Genomic DNA, 20,351 nt, shown 5'->3' on the forward strand with positions numbered 1-20,351 from the left:
TAAATAAAAATGAATCCAGGTCAGAAGCCCACTTTTCATCTTCTAGAAGTCACATATAAAATTCTATTATATAGAGGTACAGTACAGGAAGTTCATGAATCAGTTCAATCTCTTACCCAACATGAGATTCTTTGTTACTGTTTTGTTTTGTTTTCCAAATTTGAGCTGGTTGCCTCCACCCAGATTTCTCTCTCCAATTACTTGCTGACTAATCTTTTATGTTTATTTTCATGGAAAAATCCACGTTCTCATGTGCTGATATAAAATTCAGAATAACCAGTCAAAAGAAGTTTGATTAAAGGACTTCTGTGGTGTTCCTCATGCTTATCCAGCACTCAGTAACTGAGTAAACATATGTAAGCAATCCTGGTGACATAACTGATTCAATCACTACGGGTGAAATGATGGAAATATTTTAGAAGACACTGCCAAAGACCCAAATAAAATCAAGAACATAATTCTACTAAACTTTAATTCAAGTTAATTCTGATGTTTAATTTAAGTTAGAGACATATTCTATTTAAAAACTCACTGTTAAAATATATATACTTGCATACTTTTTTCTTTAGACCATTCTAACATAGTAATACTTGATAATACCAAGACATGATGACATGTACATTTCAAATGCCAAAAGTAAACTAAAACTTAGATATATGTAATATTGAATTCTTTTAAGAGATCACATGAAAATAAAAAAGCTATAAAGAGCAGCTTTGCAGAACAAGGAATATGATTTTAAGATGGCAGAACCATTTTTCTTTTTGCAGTTTTGATTTTACTGACAAATTTCTGTAGTCTCCTTATATAACACTAGTGAGAATAATCATTTATCTATGCAGATATCACAGCAATCAATGCACTATAATCAGCCTCTCACATATATTTTACTATGTTTAACTTCAGCTCTACTGTTATAGAACTTAAAGCATAAAAAAAGGTACAATTTTAGGTCTGTCTTTCTGATAAATCAAGAATGTTGCCTAGCATATATTCTTAAGAACTTTTTTTCCTACTTAGCATTGTGGTAGATTCAGTTATTTTTTTTAAAGATAGAAATTTTTAAGGATCTTTGAGAGACTAATCACTGTATCACAATGGATTTTTTTTTGTCGCCCTCCCCCAGATTTTCAATCTAAGTTCTCAGGAAACTAATTTAATCTTTGCTTATGCCTGGTGTAGAGTAGCCCGACAGCTCATAAGGAAGCCAAACACAGCTCCTGTGTTGAAGCTATTTCACGTGCCTGCCAGAGGGATTGTAATGACCAGTGCCAATGAGGGGTTGGAAAGAGCTGTTAAGCAAGCTAAATTGCCAAATGAATTGCACCTTTTATTTACCCATAGCTATCTACTGAGCACAAAAGAATTTAGATGGCTATTCAGATTGTACATATTTCAATTCCCAGAATCACCAGTGCAGGAAAAGAAAACCCGCACACATACACCCACACAAAACCCATCAACAGCAACAAAAAGGTACACTTGAGCCTAATGTCTTATATAGCTCTGAGGTCCACTCACACAACCATTCTGTAATGGCAACTCCAGGGATTTGTTTTTATCTTCAATTTATGGAATGCTCCCAGGAGGTGTTCATCTCCTTGATGATCTAAGGAATGTGGTATTTGCCTTCTGACTCATTATCACATAAAAATGTAGCATGCAAAATACTTAAGAAATGTGGCAATTCCTGGCTTTTTCACTTCTGCCATGATGTCATCTTTTTATTTAACTCACCCTTTCAATTTTTGTCTTTGAAACTGTTTTTGAAGGCTAAATTCATTTGCTTAAACTCTGATGTTTAGTGCCATTAAGATGCCTTTGAATATATTGTTTGGTTTCCAGTGGGTAGTTCATAAGGGCAGAAGTCCTGTGGTTTATCTGCCAGCTTGAGTAGCCAATCTCAGGTACACAAGCTCATCTCAAATAGCACTAAAGACATACGTTTATGAAATTTAATCCAGTCACTAAAGTCTCTTTTGTAGAAGTCTTAACCAGAATGAATCAGTTAGAGTTCCCTTTCTTCTTTTAGTTTAGTTGGTGGAAAGAAGAGGCTGTTTTGGAGTGTGATTAATTTCATCCTATAGTAGATAACTAAAGTTAAATGAATTGTACCCTTTAAAAGTGTGTTTCCCTCCATTGGGTATAAAAGAGCCTGAATAACTGTGTCATATTGACTTGTGGATTTCTTAAACTTGCAAGGAGAATCTTACACCAAATGTTGTATTGAATCTGGCTTTTAGGCTTTTGCCTACTTGCATTATCTTCCAAAAGTACTTCCAATATTAATCCATAAACAGCAATATGTATCCCCATTTGAAAACCTAGGTGAAAATCTGCAGTTAAATTGTTAAATATATGTTTAGAGTAATAACACTATAGTTGATCTGTGCACTTCCCCCCCCCCCCCCCGATTGCCTGTGCAGAAGCAGATTCTGCAACTTCTGGAAGCTGAACATATATGACTTTTCATGGTCTGTCAGCACTCTGGTACGGTAACGGAACACACACTGACCAACAAATCAGACCATCTGGCAAGTCCAAGTCGATGCATGAATTAGACATTTTGGATTCCATGTAGTGTTTCTAACATAGACTCTTCAAAAAGGTGACTAAAATTAGGTGGCAAGAAACCACCAACAATTCGTTTCAAAATTCTATTAAGAAAATAACCTAACTCTATATTTAAAAGGAAATAAAACCCTGAAAATAAAACATACATTTTATTAGGACAAAATAGCCTAGGTTTTTCTTTGCCTTTTGCCCCAGTCTTCAGTTTTATCCCATCTGAGAAACCAGTTATTGAGCTCTCATAAATATGGTAAACTGTGTACATCAGACACACCACCAAAACTACAAATATGTAAACCTCATTTCAGACACATACTTTGCTTTTCCTATATATCAACAATGTGTTTAGAACATGCTTTCACCATATTCCATTAACAACAAAGTTGCAGAATGTTTAAGACAATGAATAAGAAATGAAAGTAGTTACTGCTTGTGGTGTTTTGCTACGGCTTCATGCATGCCCAGAGATCTCAAGCTTAGAATTATCTTTCTTTCTTTAGTTTAAAATTCCAAATTATTTTACTTTGAGTATACTTTATCTTCAAATATCACTTATTTAATAGCTTGTATGAAGGAACAGCAGTGGTCCCAACATGAATCCCTGTAGTACGCTGCCAAAACTCTCTCATGGGTCAGAAATATTGGATTAGATTTAGCCTTTTCAACATGGTAATTTATTTTGATTCTTTTGTATATATGCTTAACTATTTGTAAAAGAAAGTCTTCTTGGTTTTCTGCTGTAATTAACTCTGCTGAAACCTTATGTGATTTTGTAATATTGATTATTGTTCTTATAAATACTAAGATTTTTCACCTTTAGAATTTTCATATTCTTTACTTCCAGTACAGATAAAATTAAGCGCATTTTTCTCATTAAATAAAAATTACTTGACATTCCTATTTGCATTTTTGTGTCAAGTTGATAAATAGTTTCTGTATTTTTGATGATAAATCCACAGTGTACCCAAAGATGATGTTTTAAGTATTTCTTCCATCACTTTTCAAGTGAGTCAATTAATGAGTTAAGTTAAATTGTACTAGGTTTCTTTACTTTCATTTTGAGAATGTACCCAGAAATGCTATCTGACTTTGATCAACCTAATTTCTTTGCTGAAAGCCTCTATTATGAAAATATGCACAAATTATGCTGTACTGATTATGTGGTCATTACAGTCCTTAAAGGAGTCTTTTGTTCATAACAGGTCTTTACATAGCATTATAGCAGAGAACTTAGTTGGCTAATTTTCTCCTGTGAAAAAATACTTCTCCCTTTTTTAATCTACATACAGGAAACAGCAGTTTAGGCCTTTACAAAAATGTCTTTCAAGGCATCTCTTTTCAAAACGCAGAAATTACTAACTCCATTATTCACTTCTCCAGCCTGGACTGAACACTTGGAGGGAATAAACAATTACCTCTTCTTTATGTAAGTGGTGGAAAGCGTTTTAGAGTGGTAGTTGAGGTCACAGAGCTTCAAATCAAATAGTTAGCTACTGGATTGAATGATTCACATTTAACTGCTCTGCAAAATCACTTGCTGTGATATTTAATGTACAGGAAAACACAGGAGTAATTATTCAGAGAGATTAAGTGCTTTTGTATGTTAAATAAACAAATCACTTTCCTTCAATATTTGAATAATATTAATTTAAGACATTAAAAGAAAACTCTTTCCCCAGTGTTTGGATAACTCATCTAGTAAGTCAGCTGAAAACAAAACAAAAAAATGGTCTAAATGCACAGTGTGTCCAGACCACTGTGAGCTGCTTTGCTGATGAAATGTAGCTGTAGTTGATAAGATATTAAACTGCTAGCCAGCTTTCTCTGAGCTTTGTAGTGCTGTTATGAAGTAATAGAGAACAGTGAGTTGGACTGAAACTTTAAAATAAGGTTAAAAGCTGATGGTAGCCTTTTAAATTTTTAAAATGTAACTTAGTAACATTTCGGTCAGGTTCATGTTTTGGTGTTTGCAAGTGGAATTTGTTTTAATAAAAGTGAAAGGAAAAAGGTTGCATCTGCATCAAAATACAAATCTAGCAAGAACATAGAGCAGCTTATTGTTGTTGTTGTTTTTTAATAAATTAAAGAGCATGGCAATTATCCCAATGCTAAGCAAAAGAAATTCTGAAAGCTTATGAGTAATAGCTATTGAAAACCACCTCATTATATTGTTCTTCCGTAAATCAATCAAGTTCTTTCATAAAAATAGATTGGACTTATTTTTATTCCTAATAAAAAGAGAGCAATTGCAGTTCTCTCAAGTGTGTGTATATATATATATTTAATACCTATATTGATTTCTTCTTATGCAAGCCTGCTCTTAAATGGCTCTTTTACTTCCTGTTTGCTGTTTATCCCCTTTCCCTGTGGTGCTGGGCTGAAGCTAGGCCAGAGGTACGGCCAGAGAGGGGCAGCTCCCTGTCTCCTCCTTCAAGATTGTACTGGGGTCACGTGGCAAGGTTTTGGTAGTGGGGGAGCTGCAGGGGTGGCTTCTGTGAGAAGACACCAGAAGCTGTCCCCATGTCAGCCAGAGCCAGTTTCAGATGACTCCAAGATGGACCCACCACTGGACAAAGCTGAGCCCATCAGTGACGTTGGTGGCACCTCTCGATAAGATATTTAAGAAAGGGTAAAAACTGCTGTGCAACAGCAGCCAGAAGAGAGGAGTGAGAAAATATGAGAGAAAAATCCCTGCAGACGTGGAGGCCAGATAAGAAGGAACAGGAGGAGGTGCTCCAGGGGGCAGAGAAGAGATTTCCCTGCAGCCCATGGAAAAGACCATGGTGATGCAGATATCCACACTGCAGCCCATGGGGACCCCATGCCAGAGCAGGTGGATCTGCCCTGAAAGAAGCTGCAGCCCATGGAAAGCCCACGCAGGAGAGCAATATTATTAATTGGCAATACATTAAATCCATTTCCCTAAGTCAAGTCTGTTTTCTCTGTAATGGAAATTGGTGAATAATCTCCCTGTCTGTACCTTGACCCACAAGATTCGCATTGTATTTTCTCCCTATTCTGCTGAGGAGAGGGAGTGATAGAGCAGCTTGGCAGGCATCTGGCATCCAGCCAGGGTCAACACACCACAAAGTTCATGGAATCATAGAATCATAGAATGGTTTGGGTTGGAAGGGACCTTAAAGATCATCTAGTTCCAACCCCCCTGCCATGGGCAGGGACACCTTCCACCAGACCAAGTTGCTCAAAGCCCCATCCAACCTGGCCTTGAACACTGCCAGGGATGGGGCAGCCACAACCTCTCTGGGGGACCTGTTCCAGCGCCTCACCACCCTCACAGTGGAGAACTTCTTCCTTATCTCTAAATCTACCCTTTTTCAGTTTAAAGCCATTACTCTTTATTCCCTTGTCCTATCACTACATGCCCTTGTAAAAAGTCCCTCTCTGGCTTACTTGTAGGTCCCCTTTAGGTACTGGAAGGCTGCTGTAATGTCTTCCTGGAATGTTCTCTTCTACAGGCTGAACAACCCCAACTCTTTCAGCCTTTCTTCATAGCAGAGGTGCTCCAGCCCCCTCTGATCGTCTTTATGGCCCTCCTCTGGACTTGATCCAACAGGTCCATGTCCTTCTTCTGCTGGGGGCCCCAGAGCTGAACACAGTACTCCAAGTGGGGTCTCATGAGAGTGGAGTAGAGGGGAAGAATCACCTCCCTCAACCTGCTGGTCACGCTTCTTTTGATGCAGCCCAGGATACAGTTAGCTTTCTGAGCTGCAAATGCACATGGCCAGGTCATGTTGAGCTACTTGTCAACCAACAGCCCCAAGTCCTTCTCCCCAGGCCTGCTCTCAATCCACTCATCACTCAGCCTGTATTTGTGCTTGGGATTGCTGTGAACCAGGTGCAGGACTTTACACTTGGCCTTGTTGACCTTCATGAGGTTTGCACAGGCCCACCCCTCAAGCCTGTCAAGGTCCCTCTGGACAGCATCCCTTTCCCCCAGCATGTCGACCACACCACACAGCTTGGTGTCATCGGCAAACTTGCTGAGGATGCACTCAATCCCATTGTCTATGTCACCAACAAAGATGTTAAATAGTGCCAGTCTCTGAGGAATGCCACTCATCACTGCTCTCCACTTGGACATTGAGCTGCTGACTGCAGTTCTCTGAGAGCAATCATCCAGCCAATTCCTTATCCACCAAGTGGTCCATCCATCAAATCCATGTCTCTCCAATTTAGAGACAAGGATGTTGTACAGGACAGTGTCAAATGCTTTGCACAAATCCAGGTAGATTACATCAGTCACTCTTCCCTTATCCACCAGTACTGTAACCCCATCATAGAAAGGCATCAAATTTCTAAGGCACGATTTGCCCTTAGTGAAGCCATGTTGGCTGTCACCAATCACCTCTCTGTTTTCCATGTGCCTTAACATAGTTTCCAGGAGGATCTGCTCCATGATCTTGCTGGCCACAGATGTGAGACTGACTGGCCTGTAGTTCTCCAGGTCTTCCTTTTTTTCCTTTTTAAAAATGGGGTTTACGTGTCCCCTTTTCCAGTCAGTGGGAGCTTCCCCAGAATGCCATGACTACTCAGATATGATGGACAGTGGCTTAGCCACTTCAACTGCCAGTTCTCCCAGGAGCTGTGGATGCATCTCATCAGGTCCCATGGCCTTGTGGACCTTCAGGTTCCTTAGATGATGTCCTGGTTTTGGCTGGGATAGAGTTAATTGTCTTCCTAGTAGCTGGTACAGTGCTATGTTTTGGGGTCAGTATGAGAAGAATGTTGATAACACACTGATGTTTTCAGTTGTTGCTAAGTAGTGTTTAGACCAAGTCAAGGATTTTTCAGCTTCTCATGCCCAGCCAGCGAGAAAGCTGGAGGGGCACAAGAAGTCAGGAGGGGACACAGCCAGGACAGCTGACCCAAACTGGCCGAAGGGGTATTCCATACCATGGGACGTCATGTCTAGTATATAAACTGGGGGGGAGTTGGCCTGGGAGGGATGGCTGCTCGGGAACTAACTGGGCATCTGTGGGCAGGTGGTAAACAATTGCATTGTGCATCACTTGTATATTCCAATCCTTTTATTATTACTGTTGTCATTTTATTAGTGTTATCATTATCATTATCATTACTAGTTTCTTCCTTTCTGTTCTATTAAACTGTTCTTGTGTTAACCCACAAGTCTGACTTTTTTCTGATTCTCTCCTCCATCCCACCAGGTGGAGGGGGAAAGAGTGAGCAGCTGTGTGGTGCTTAGTTGCTGGCTGGTGTTAAACCTGATCTTCTCCCAGTGGGCAGTTCTTCACTCTCCCAGTCCCTGCCTTTGCTGTCTGCTACATGGGTGGTATGGCTGGAGCACTTGCCAGTGAAGACTGAGGCCAAAAAGTCATTGAGGACCTCAGCCTTCTCGATATCCCAGGTAGCCATGTCTCCTGTTTCCTTTCAGAGAGGGCCCACATTTTCCCTAGTCTTCCTTTTATCACCAATGTACCTATAGAAGCTTTTCTTGTGGCCCTTGATGTCCCCTGGCCAGATTGAATTCTGTCAGGGCTTTGGCTTTCCTAACCTGATCCCTGGCTGCTTGGACAATTTCTCTGTATTCCTCCCAGGCTACCTGTCCTTGCTTCCACCCTCTGTAGGCTTCCTTTTTGTGTTTGAGTTTGTCCAGGAGCTCCTTGTTCATCCATGCAGGCCTCCTGGTGTTTTTGCCTGACTTGTCTTTTTTGGGATGCATTGCTCTTGAGCTTGGAGGAGGTGACCCTTGAATATTAACCACCTTTCTTGGGCCCCTCTTCCCTCCAGAGCTGTATCCCATAGTATTCTACCAAGCAGATCCCTGAAGAGGCCAAATTCTGCTCTCCTGAAGTCCAGGGTAGGGAGCTTGCTGTGCGCCTTCCTTGCTACTCTGAGGACCTTGAACTCCACCATTTCATGGTCACTGCAGCCAAGGCTGCCCTTGAGCTTCACATTCCTCACCAGCCCCTCTATGCTGGTAAGACCAAGGTCCAGCATAGAACCTCTCCTCATTGATTCCTCTATCACTTGGAGAAGGAAGTTGTCATCAGCACATTCCAGGAACCTCCTGGATTGCTTATGCCCTGCTGTGTTGTCTCTCCAAGAGATATTGGGGTGGTTGAAGCGCCCCCTGAGGACCAGGTCTTGTGAACGTGAGGCTGCTCCTCTCTGTCTGTAGAGGGCCTCATCCACTCAGTTTTCCTGGTCAAGTGGCCTGTAGCAGACCCTCACTATGTCACTTGTCCCTCTCCTTGTTCTTTATAAAGGGCCCATTTAATATCTGTCTCTTGCTATTGACTACCAACAAATCAAAAATTACTAACTTTAATTAGATGACTTTCTGATGATTGAAATTAAGTGAGTTAAAGAATAGCTGTAATGAATTCCCCGAATTTTACATTAGCATTACAATGGTAATATCTGACATAGAAATACTTCTGTCTAATAATCTAAAAATTAAAAAAAAAAAAAATCTACACAAAAGATGGTGTTCATAGAGGAAAAAAGGCTGATAACATTTTGGAGAAGCCACTATAGACAAAGCACAAACTGCTGGTGTCACAGGCACACTTAAAGAAGATGGTAGAAATGTTAAAAATGTTCCACAGTAGTAGGGACAAACTGGTGCTGAAGGACACTTACCAACATTGTTTGAGAATTTTTGGCAAGGGACTAAAGTAGTTAGTTGTGCATTATGGGAAATCCTAAAGCTTTATGTAAGCTTTTGCTTAGAATTTTAATCATTATGTTCTCTAGATTAATAGTAAATACTCTATATTGTTCAGAAGAAATCAGTATCAGAAGTAAAGATTTGTAAAAAAATAAGTTATTTAAAGGGAAAAGACTGATCAAAATTAGATACAGTATTAGATCATAATTCCATTGACTTTAGAGTTCAAAGGGATGCTTTCAGATCAGTTTGCAAAATAAAAGCTTGTACATGTAACAAATATATCACTCTGTTCTTTACTATTCGGATTTGTTACACTTCATGTGCCTAAAATGAAATTAAACCAAGTGTAGTCTATTCCAAAGTCAGGACTGCTTAATGTGACTTTACCTGATTTGTCTAGGAAATGCCATAACTCTAGTTTTTCTGTAGCTCTCACTTTTTGTGGAATGGAAAATAACGCAGTACTTTGTTGTGGGGTTTTGTTATATTCTTGACTTCAAAACTGTTTCTTTTGTTAGTTTTTAATTTTTTTGAACTGACAATTTAACAGATTCTCCAGATTCTTTCTTTAATAACATTTTAAGGATCACTTCTGCAATCAAAAGTGAGGAAAGGCATATAAACCAATCCAAAACTATCATTCAATGTAATAGTTACTTCTGGAAGTATGAGATGCTTTTTAATGACTTCACTTTTGGGGTCTTACTCTATATAATAATGACAAAGCCACAACAATATGTTAATGTATTTTTTTGTTTTGTGTGAGAATAACACAAGATGAAAAATTAGCTACTTTTATTTTACAGTGGTCATAAAATGAGAAAAAATATTTCTTCTTTAGTTCTGTGTTATATATTGCATCCTGTGATTCCTAATGGGCTGCCTTGGAGCAAATAAGTGGGAAGTAGATAGAGAACAGCTGAGGCAGCAAGAACTCTGCCATTTGTAACAAAAATGACTGAGGGGGCCTCAAGTTGTACAGCAATGTGTTCTCAACATATTAAAAGGTCAGTCTCTGATTCAGCAAGGCACATCATAGGCATATTTGTAAGCATGTTTTTGATTGTTTAACCAAGTCAAGGTCATATACGTAAGGGCTAAGACCTTCAGCTGGATGTATGTTTGGTTGAGATGCACTGAACTAATAGTCTTTCTTGCTTAAATCAGACTGGTAGTTTGACACAGCAAGATCAAGAAACAGTAACATTTTAGTATTATTATAATTATATATCATTATAGTACATGTTTTGGCAAAACCAAAAGGCTCCAGCCACTACTGGATCTCTATTAAGCTCTATTCTGGCAGGAAGGAGCTTTTACTCTTCATTGAATATGAAGGTGACAAAGGTACATATCTGTGAGGGTGGCTTCTCCTCCAGGAAAGCTGAGCATATTCTGTTGTTAAGCTAGGCTTGCAGGAATGCTCTCTAGTGTCACTGGACCATTCAAAAAAATGGATCCACAAGTAATGAATACTAGTCTAAAATGACTCTGAATTATTTTTTTTAAATTATTAATCATTAGAAGATGATTAACAGAAAATGAGATGAATATTCTGTCCAGTTCCTCAAACTGCTTTTTCTGTAGGGTATCATTAGTGTCTGTCTGTACCTGAACTCAAGCCTGATGTTTTGCATCCATGTACATACCTCCCTTACAGCAGCATGGAAGAAAGCACTAAATAAATCATCAGACAGGCTGAGCAAGAATTTAAAATCAGTTCCTGTAGCCCTTGGGAATGCATGGGACAGAGGAAAACATTAATTTTTAACTCTTCCACTATGTATCAACAGTAGATTTTACTGAATTCTTTTCTATTTCTGACTTTTTGTTGTGTTCCTGTAATATACAAGATAAAATTTGTGGGTTTTTTCAGCATTTATTGAGTTTGAAATTCATCGTGTTTAACTTCAAACATCTGAAGCTACCCATTTTGTCATTATCATTCTCGTAGCTCCCTCTGTGGCAGGTAGATAAAGGACATTTGGTGGAGGTATTTTTTCTTCACTGTCTGTGAAAGGAGACTGGCCTAAGGTAAGATCCTTTGCTTTTAGATGGCTGGTGCCAAGCTAAAAAAGCCTGTCTGAATCCATAGGTGCTACCAACTTTAATCCTGGTGATTTATTAGTGGCATTTTCCTCTGTGATCTTAGAATATCAGTATTACCTCAGTGTGCTAAACCACGTTGAATGTAATGCTTGACAAATGAAACCATAAACTGAAAAAGTTATGGCCATTTTAAGGTCCCATGGAAAGAGCACGATTGTTAATGCTGATGTCTTTTACAGGTTCCAGCCAAGATAATTCCACCTACACTCATTCACTCTGGAGTTTTGGTGTCATCTTTTTTTTTTAAAAAGTTTTTGGTGTCATAAGAAAAAAAAAATAAAAAGAAGCCCTTCACTTTAGTGCCCAATTTATTCTGCCATACCACAATAAAGATTTAAAAATATTACCATGCTGCAGAGTCTTTTTTGTGTTCTGCAAGTCACTTCAGAATCCTCCAGGGTGAAAGATATTATAAACACAGAATTATCATATTGTACATTGCATTCCATTGAATTAAATATATTTCTACCATTCCTGTATTATTGAAGAGAGAAAGTTACAGAAAAGGGATTGTCAGATGCAAATAAAAGAAAATTATCAGTGGTCCCAACAGAAAAGCAATGCATGCTCATCCCAAATAAAGTCTCTTCTAACATAGGAAAACTCATGGGATTTTGTTTCCAGAAGAAATAATTCAATATTCCTATTATGGTACTACTGATTTTACAGCAATTTATACCACTTGAAAATCTGATCTAGCAAATTCATCACTGACCTAACTAGACATATGATATTTAAGTGGCAGCACTTAGATTCTGTAGTTAGAAAAACAGAGATCCTATGATGCAAATTAGTACTATCACTTTATGCTGACACTGTTTTGTCTATTAATATGGGTAATAAAACTAATAGCCCATAATTAGCTAAAATATTTTTTTGCGTATTCCTTTTATTATTTTTTTTTTTAAACTTGTCTGGTTTTCTTTTTGGCAGAATCTTGTATAAAATTAGTTCTGTTATACACTTGTTTAGTTTTATCCATTCACTTCTTTTATTATCTGTTTGTTTTAGCAAAATGGGAAAAAAAAAAGGAACAATCATATTAAAGCACTGAAAGTGATGCCTCAAAGCCAGATAAAGTGAAATGACACAAAGAAAGTAAAGATGATTCCAAGGATCAGAGCTGCATAGGATTAAACTTTCATCACTGAAAGAGGGGAAGTGTTAGATATATTTGAGAGGGGAGTAATAGAAATAATGATATGTGAGCAGAGAGTTAGCAACCTCGTACTTTTGCAGGTGAAGCTATGGTGAGTTTTGCCACCCTCTCCAAGACATGTGAAAAGCCAAATTTGACATTCATGTAGCACAATTGTGTATTGTATTTCAACACATAGGGAGAACAATGTTTTTTAGGATTTGGAGTTGGAAGGGAAATCCAGTGAGACTAATTAAGTAATTTAAAAATAAATAAAACAAACTTCAAAAGTCTTTTGAGGTTGTAAATAATTTTGGTAGGGAGGGTTCTGCAAAAGTGTTAGGTGAGTGTATCAAATATACTTGCTCTGTTCCTGCTTTTCTCAATCATTCATTTATAGCCGTTGTTGTGTACAGAATACTAGGATTATGGAGCCTTACGCTGAACAAATACGGCTGTTCTTGTGTTCCTGAGGGATTGCCCATATGAGAAAGAGCTTGTATTCTGTAGACACTGATAGGAAAATGCAGATCAGCAGTATCCAGGGTTTATAGATAAATTCTGCATCTGCATGTGGGAAGGGGAGCAAGCCTTCTGTCCAAATTTTTAGTCCAGAAAAGGAATTTTCTACAGCAATGGCTTTAGTGTTTCTACTAAAACCTATGCTGAGCTTAAAGTGTTCCAAAGCACGCATGTTCTTCTGCACAAACAGATGGAGGTTCTCCTGGTGCTGAACCTACTGATACTGCATCAGGAACTCATTATGATGACATAGGAATGAGAACGTTAAAAATGTAAAGGAATGATACACTTTAGACACTGACACAAAATATCGTAACCTATAAGATGTAATCCCTGTGAGATTTACGTGGTTGCATATTTCTGGCACATGTGAAGACAATACTGTACTAAAAACTGGGAGAGAGGTCAGCTAATAAAACATCCTTTCTCCTGCCTACTGTAAAAGTAAAGGTCTATTACATACTACTGTTTGGATACAATAAGAAATAAAATACTTACAATTAAAAACAAAAACAAAACCACAAGGCTGTACAGCAATATTGCATTCTAAAGTAAGTAAAACATTGTGCTATAGACTGAATTTGGGGGATCCTTCATATCCAAATCAAAAGGAAAAAAATATGAGCCATTACAAATTGTAGCAAAACTTCTCCTGATCCTCTCTTTCTCCAACAAAGCTCTTAAAACTACATAATACTGGTTTGTGCCTACCTGTCAGTATAAAAAAAAAGAATTTACTGCAAATATTTTGATTTCCCTTCGGTTCCAATATCTTAATGGTTAAAAATACAAGTTAATAACAAATGGTATTTTGCAGTCTTTCACATGTGAATTTTAACAAAACTTTGCTGATTTTTTTTCTAAATGACCATTTTTGTAATTACTGTAAGTATAACAATTTAGCAGATAGTTTGAATTTTTTACAAGTTTAATCATTCATGCATACAGCCTGTTTTCAGTAACTATTCAGTACAATAGAATCCATGTACCTTTAAAAAAGCCTGAACTGGAAAGAATAATCTGGAAATTTCAGTGGTTACCCCGATGTTATGATAAATTATGTGATGAACACATATTGGCTGATTCAGCAAATAACAAGTGCAATCTTTGGCAGATTGTACTCTTGCAATTAAGCCTTGGATTGCAAGTCATAAAAGTCTTAATTCCATACCTGGATGTATGACAGTTTTCTTTCCTGTGATATTATGCAACTTGTCTGTATTAACAGCATCATAAAGAATTCAAAATGTAAGTGTTGAAGACTGACAATCCAAATGATAAACTTACAATCCATAACATTAAATTTGGGTTAGTACTTCAATGTCTAAGATATATATTAAGAAGATAAATTCATAAATGCACCTAAAGAACTCAGATACATTATCTTCAAAAAAGTAAAAAATATATACATTAATATTTTTCTAGACAAAATATTTTCTTTTTATATATGCAAACTTTTATTTTTTTATAAACTTCAATAACAGTTTATAAATCTTTAATAAAAATGAGTGAAGTTACTAATTGATTTTGTGCAGTTAGATCATGACCTTGTGTTGGTGTAGCTGAGGTAACAAGGTGCTAATAAAATGACCTAAATACAAGAAAATGTTATTTTCAAAAGACTTTTTCTTCATAATGTATTACTCTAAAATAAGATATTACTAAAGATACATTAATGTCCGTCATCTTCACCAGATTTAGACTATGCAATGGAATATAAATTATTAATTTATTCAAGACACCATTTTAAGCTATTGTTGCATAAGTGTTTCTAGTTTCCAACCCCATAGAAAAATTACCTCCTTAAAAAAAAAAAAAAAGACCTAGAGAAGAAATAGTTCTAGACACTTACAGCTAAAGCTCCTATTTCTCATCCATGAAAATACCCTTTGACCCAAGAGCAGAATTTAGATCCCATTACCTAAAACTAAATAGTGTATTACCTAATACCTTAAAAATGCTGCTGCTTCTGTTTCAGATCTAGCCTGCAAATGGTAAGATGGATATATTTTTCTTAAATGTCAAGATTATTTCCAATATTTTTCATATTTTCCCACCCTGCATAGCATTACATTGCCATATATACTATATCAGTTATATACACATTTTTGAGATAAAAAGCATCACTAATGTTAAACAGAAAGTAAACCTGACATACTTCACAGGTACAAAGTTTCATGAAATTTATTTTTGTGTGTAAATTGAAAGCAAAATTCTAGACATTCATAATACTGGTTAACCTTTGCTGAAAACATCTTCCTGTTTCCAAAATGAATTAATATGAAATGGACCGATTTTATTCATGATTTTTTTTAGAATATAGTCACTTATGTGACTCTAAGTCCATTTGGATATATCTCTGTCTGTTGGCTTAGCATGGAGCTCAGTGCAGGCTAGCTGCACAATTTTTTACCTGACCTTTCAAGTGGATATTGCATCCTGTATCAACTTGTAGATTGTTGTGTTTATACTCTAACCTGTTAAAACCAGTACAAAACTATGTATAAGGTAATTACTGTAGTTCCACCAATTGCAGAATGGATATTTATGTAGGTGACAATTTCAATGACCCTTAACATCTGCAGAGAAAATATCTGTATCTTCTTTGGAGGGTGGTCTATTGATAAGGGTTATCCTGACAAAAACTGCAGACTGAAATAAAAACATTGAGACTAAATTTGCTAAGCTGACTCAGAAAGAAATATTTCACAAGATAATAATCTATTTATTTATTTGTTTATTTATTTACTTTACTCTGTATGCTAAATTACAGTTGTTCTCTCCTAAACTTTTCCTTTCATGGCTGTGAACCAAAGGGTTAATGCGTATTTATCACAGAAGTACAGGTGAAAGAAAATGTCAGGTAGCTTTTTCCAACATATCCAACAGTGCTCTAATATATTCTTTTTCTAAAACTTATACAAATAAGCAAGTCTGCAATGATTAGGCAAAGAAGTACTTCCCAAAGGCCACTTTTCATTGGACAAAATTAATTCTACACATATTCCCAAAGTTTTACTTAATTCCTCAAACAAGACCCTAAATTGGACAACTATGTAAATTAGGATTGGATCTGATTAACTAAAGATTACTGAGTTTTCTCATTGTTGACTTTAAGCTATGCTTTCTTTCCCCTTTGCGCTTTCATTTGTCAGTGTAAAAAGGTAAATAATGGATATAGGGATTTTGTTTGTTTGTTTGTTCTCCTCAGAGAAGCCCACACAATAGCATTAGGATTGGAATTACACCATTACATTTAGGTTTCACAGGTTCTGAAACCTGTGATCATTTGCAATGCTAATATTGTGTTCTCTTTTAAAGCCCCATATAAGTAAAAAAAAATTAAAAATTATAAAATAAAAACTACTGTTCATCTTGTGTTTTTTTATTGTCTTATCTGTCCTCCATCTCTTGATTTATCCTTCAGCCTATCTGGGACAGGAATTGCTTTATACAGCTCCTAACACGATGGTGGTATTGTCTATGCCCAGAGATGCAAGTGAGATGAAGATGCAGTTCTGTTGTGCTGATAATCAGTTGGCAGATAGTGAGGAAAGCATTTCCTAGGCTTTTGTTCATGTTTCTGAATTTATGATGTAAGAATAATCTATCTCTAGGTATGGCTGAACTATACAGACACACATTGCCACTCTACATATCTTATGAATATAGAAGGCATCATATCTTATAGATCCTTATATCAGTTTGCCAGATATGGTGATATGCTCACAGGACCCTTTCTCCTAGAAGCAGAGGATGAAATGGATCTTTAAATCAATTTCCTCATATGTATCCCTTTCTTTCATATTTTTCCCCAAGGAAGGTTGATACAGATTTTTTTTTTTTTCTCCCCAGTGGAATTATTTAAATGCCTTCCCAGACATCTTAGATATTATACTCTGGAGCTGTAAATTAATTTTTTCTACAACCTATTCACTCGTATTTCTATTGAATTTGTCCTGCTTACCTGAAATATACACGCTAGACATATTTGCATGTTATTATTTTTACTTTATTAGTATATTCTATAGGAGATTTCTGGATGAAATATTTGTATATGCACACATGATTTAAAAGTACGCTCAATTTTGAGTTTGCAAGTGTTACTTTTCCACATATAGCCTATGGAAAATCCAGTTGTAAAGACAAAACAAATTGCTGCTAAAACAGAAAACCGCATTTTTCTTTCAGTGTCTTTGAGTTTTCCATATCACAGACTCAAATTTCTTGTAGTTTTAAGCATCTTTACTCTAGTTTATGATGAAAAGATTGTTATTAACCCTATCTTATAAGGAAAATCTCCTGGATTTAATAAAAAAAAGAAACTCATAAAAATAATAGCTATTTTACAATACTAACTGAATAACATTTGGCTACATACATAATATACTGAAGACCTTCAAATGCCTTCAAATATCTTATTTTATTCCTCAGAATGGATATGTTATATATTTTCCGGTATTTCTGTTTTTTCTTCCATAAGAGTATCATTTTCTTTGTAAGCTTGGCTTGGTTTTCCCCAGTTTGGTTAGGTTCACTGCTTTTAGCTGGTTTAGTAATCTCATAAAAATTGATTGAAAGAAAAGTAGGGGACAGGTTAACAGTTGGGGTTTTCTTCCACCATATTGTCCATTTGGGTACCTCTGAGGTAAAGATAATTTAATTGTTTAGGATCAGCTGGAATTTTTGCATTTTTACTGTTATTTAAGCCTGAGGAAGACCATTTAATGTGAAATGTAGAGTTCTGAAGAAGAATACAAAACAAAAATTGCATTGTATTTCAAGACGCAGTTATTTTTTGAGGTAGTTTTAACCTCTACTTACAATATTTGTTAAAGTGAACATTCCTTTGCTTGTTCTTTCCTTACTAATTAACTACAATTTTATTTGTTTCCAGCCTTATTGTTACATCGCGTCGTTAACAATAGCACATAAGCCTAATGTAGATTTTGCATAAGCCTAATTTAGATAGCTAGTTCTTTTAGGATGTTCATGTTAATGATACAAAGGTAGGTAGGTCAGTAGACCTCTAAGTAGTGTTCCCTGGTTTTGTTTTTATTTGACACATAAAATATTTTCTGTGAGATATAAGAACAGTTCTTGGTACTGTACCCAATATTTTCTTTCTTATTCTAGAACTTTCTTAATTTTTATCTAATTCAGTACTATTGCTACTAGTAAATACCAGAATTATGACTTAGGTTCTTATTTTTAGCCAAATGAGATTAACAGAATAAAAAAAAAGCAAAACAGAAATAATATCAACAAAAAAACCCCAAACCTCTCTACCTTTATCTTGAGCTCCGTCAGATGTTAATCCATTTCTTTATCTTCCTATGGGAAAATAAAACCATGATCACAAGAATATTACACTAAGTTAATTTAAAAACAATAAAGACTTAAAAATAGTTGGAGAAGGAAAATAAAGAACCTGTTTGTCATCATGGTGATTTAAGATTTGGGAGAGTAAACTCCATCAGGATGTTAGGAAATGAAGATCAGTTAAGCATATTATAACATTAAACATTAAGATCTGTAGTGTGTGCTTGAAACACATAATAATGACAGTACTTCACGAAAGAAGAAAGATTTTTTTGCATTTAAGTTGTCACTTAATGAAATTTAGGAAATTAAGAAAAAAATGAAATTCACATGATAGATTATGTTAATAGCTATGTGGCCTTAGAGCTGTTTCTTGGCATTAGACTTGACGTGAGGGAGCATTTCTTTACAAAGAGGGTGCTCAAACATTGGAACAGGCTTCCTAGAGAGGTGGTCAATGCCCCAAGCCTGACAGAGTTTAAGAGGCATTTGGACAAGGCCCGTAACAATATGCTTTAACATTTGGTCAGCCCTGAATTGGTCAGGCAGTTGGACTAGATGATCACTGTAGGTTCCTTCCAACTGAAATAGTCTAGTCTAGTCTAGTCTGTTCTGAATCTGGGAAAAAAGTCCTTAAACCCACAAGACTTCCATTCAGAACACCTAAATTATCTATTTTTAAATCATTTCAGTGTAAAACAGCATCTTTCTGGAGATGTATCTCACCAGTAAACATACTTGTTCCTGGGTAGGGACATTGTGCTACTTTATCAGGAAAATGTTTAAAGGTGAACTGAATTGAGGGGGGTTTTTTTAGACTATTGAAACACTTAATTGTATTAGAAAATAACAGGAAGTTTAGGGAACAATGTGAAAAACATGGGGTTTAGAAGTTACTATTACAACAACAGAAGTTACTAGAAGTAACTATTAGAAATCTATTAGAATAATAGAAGTTATTCTAATAATAGAAGTTACTATTTATTTGGTTCATCATTACACTATGACATGATGAACCAAGAGATACAGTCTAATTCTTCTCTCCTAGAGAACTGTGGCTTTGTGCCACTGTAATACTTCACAGTAGCTATTCCTGATTTATACAGTTATCAATAAATGATGAATCAAGTCATGACACAAAGTCATGCATGAAATATTTGGAAAAAGATCATTTGAAAAAGAAACTAAACACTTCTGAAAACACACCCCTATTCTTACAAAAAAGACCATGCTCCATACAAAACTAAATACATATAGTAAATATGAATGTTTGGTCAGAAAAGAAAGATCTTATCCATTCAAAACCTTTTTTCTGCTTTAGCAGCCTTATGGTAGCAGGGCTATTGTTTCTGGTGAATGGTATCACACACACCCCAGATAGAAGTAGCATGATAGTTATGGATGTATTCTCTTGTTTATGGTCATGATGATAAGCACTGCAGGAAGAAACCCTGTAACACCTGTGTCATTCTCCTCCTTGACCTGATTTAAAAATCTGTGAAAGATCCCAAGTGCTGTCAGCTGATATACAGTGTTAAGAAACTTTTCCTTTTTTTAAGTATTCAATTATTTTTCTTTGGAAATAATACTTAGGTGCAGATGTGATATCTTTCACAATGCCTTAGCTTCTAATTTCCATGGGAAGTATCCGTCAAGCATTTTCTAGTCTTATATCAAGGAAGGGCATCAAAGTCATAATGGAAGCTGATGACATTTGATATCAACCTGCGTTTAACATAAGTGAAACTTCAAATATTTTAATAAAATGTACTTTTCTAGTATTTGTACCTCTTCTGTGAGAAAGCCCTTTTCTTGAAAATTGTGCTTTCAAAATAAGCCTTTTTGCAATAGCCATACTTCTCAAGGAAAAAGTTGCTTTCTTGACATAAGTATTTCTTGCATAAAAAGGCCTGTTTCCTGGTAACTACACTTGTAGGAAAAGAGAAGGCTAAAAAATTCAGTGAAACAGTAGTACCAGCAGACAGCCTGACAGAAATTACATTCAGCTCCCCCTTTTAGTTACATAATTCTGTA

This window comes from Haliaeetus albicilla, chromosome 15 (assembly GCF_947461875.1).
Source record: "Haliaeetus albicilla chromosome 15, bHalAlb1.1, whole genome shotgun sequence".
Classification (NCBI taxonomy): domain Eukaryota; kingdom Metazoa; phylum Chordata; class Aves; order Accipitriformes; family Accipitridae; genus Haliaeetus; species Haliaeetus albicilla.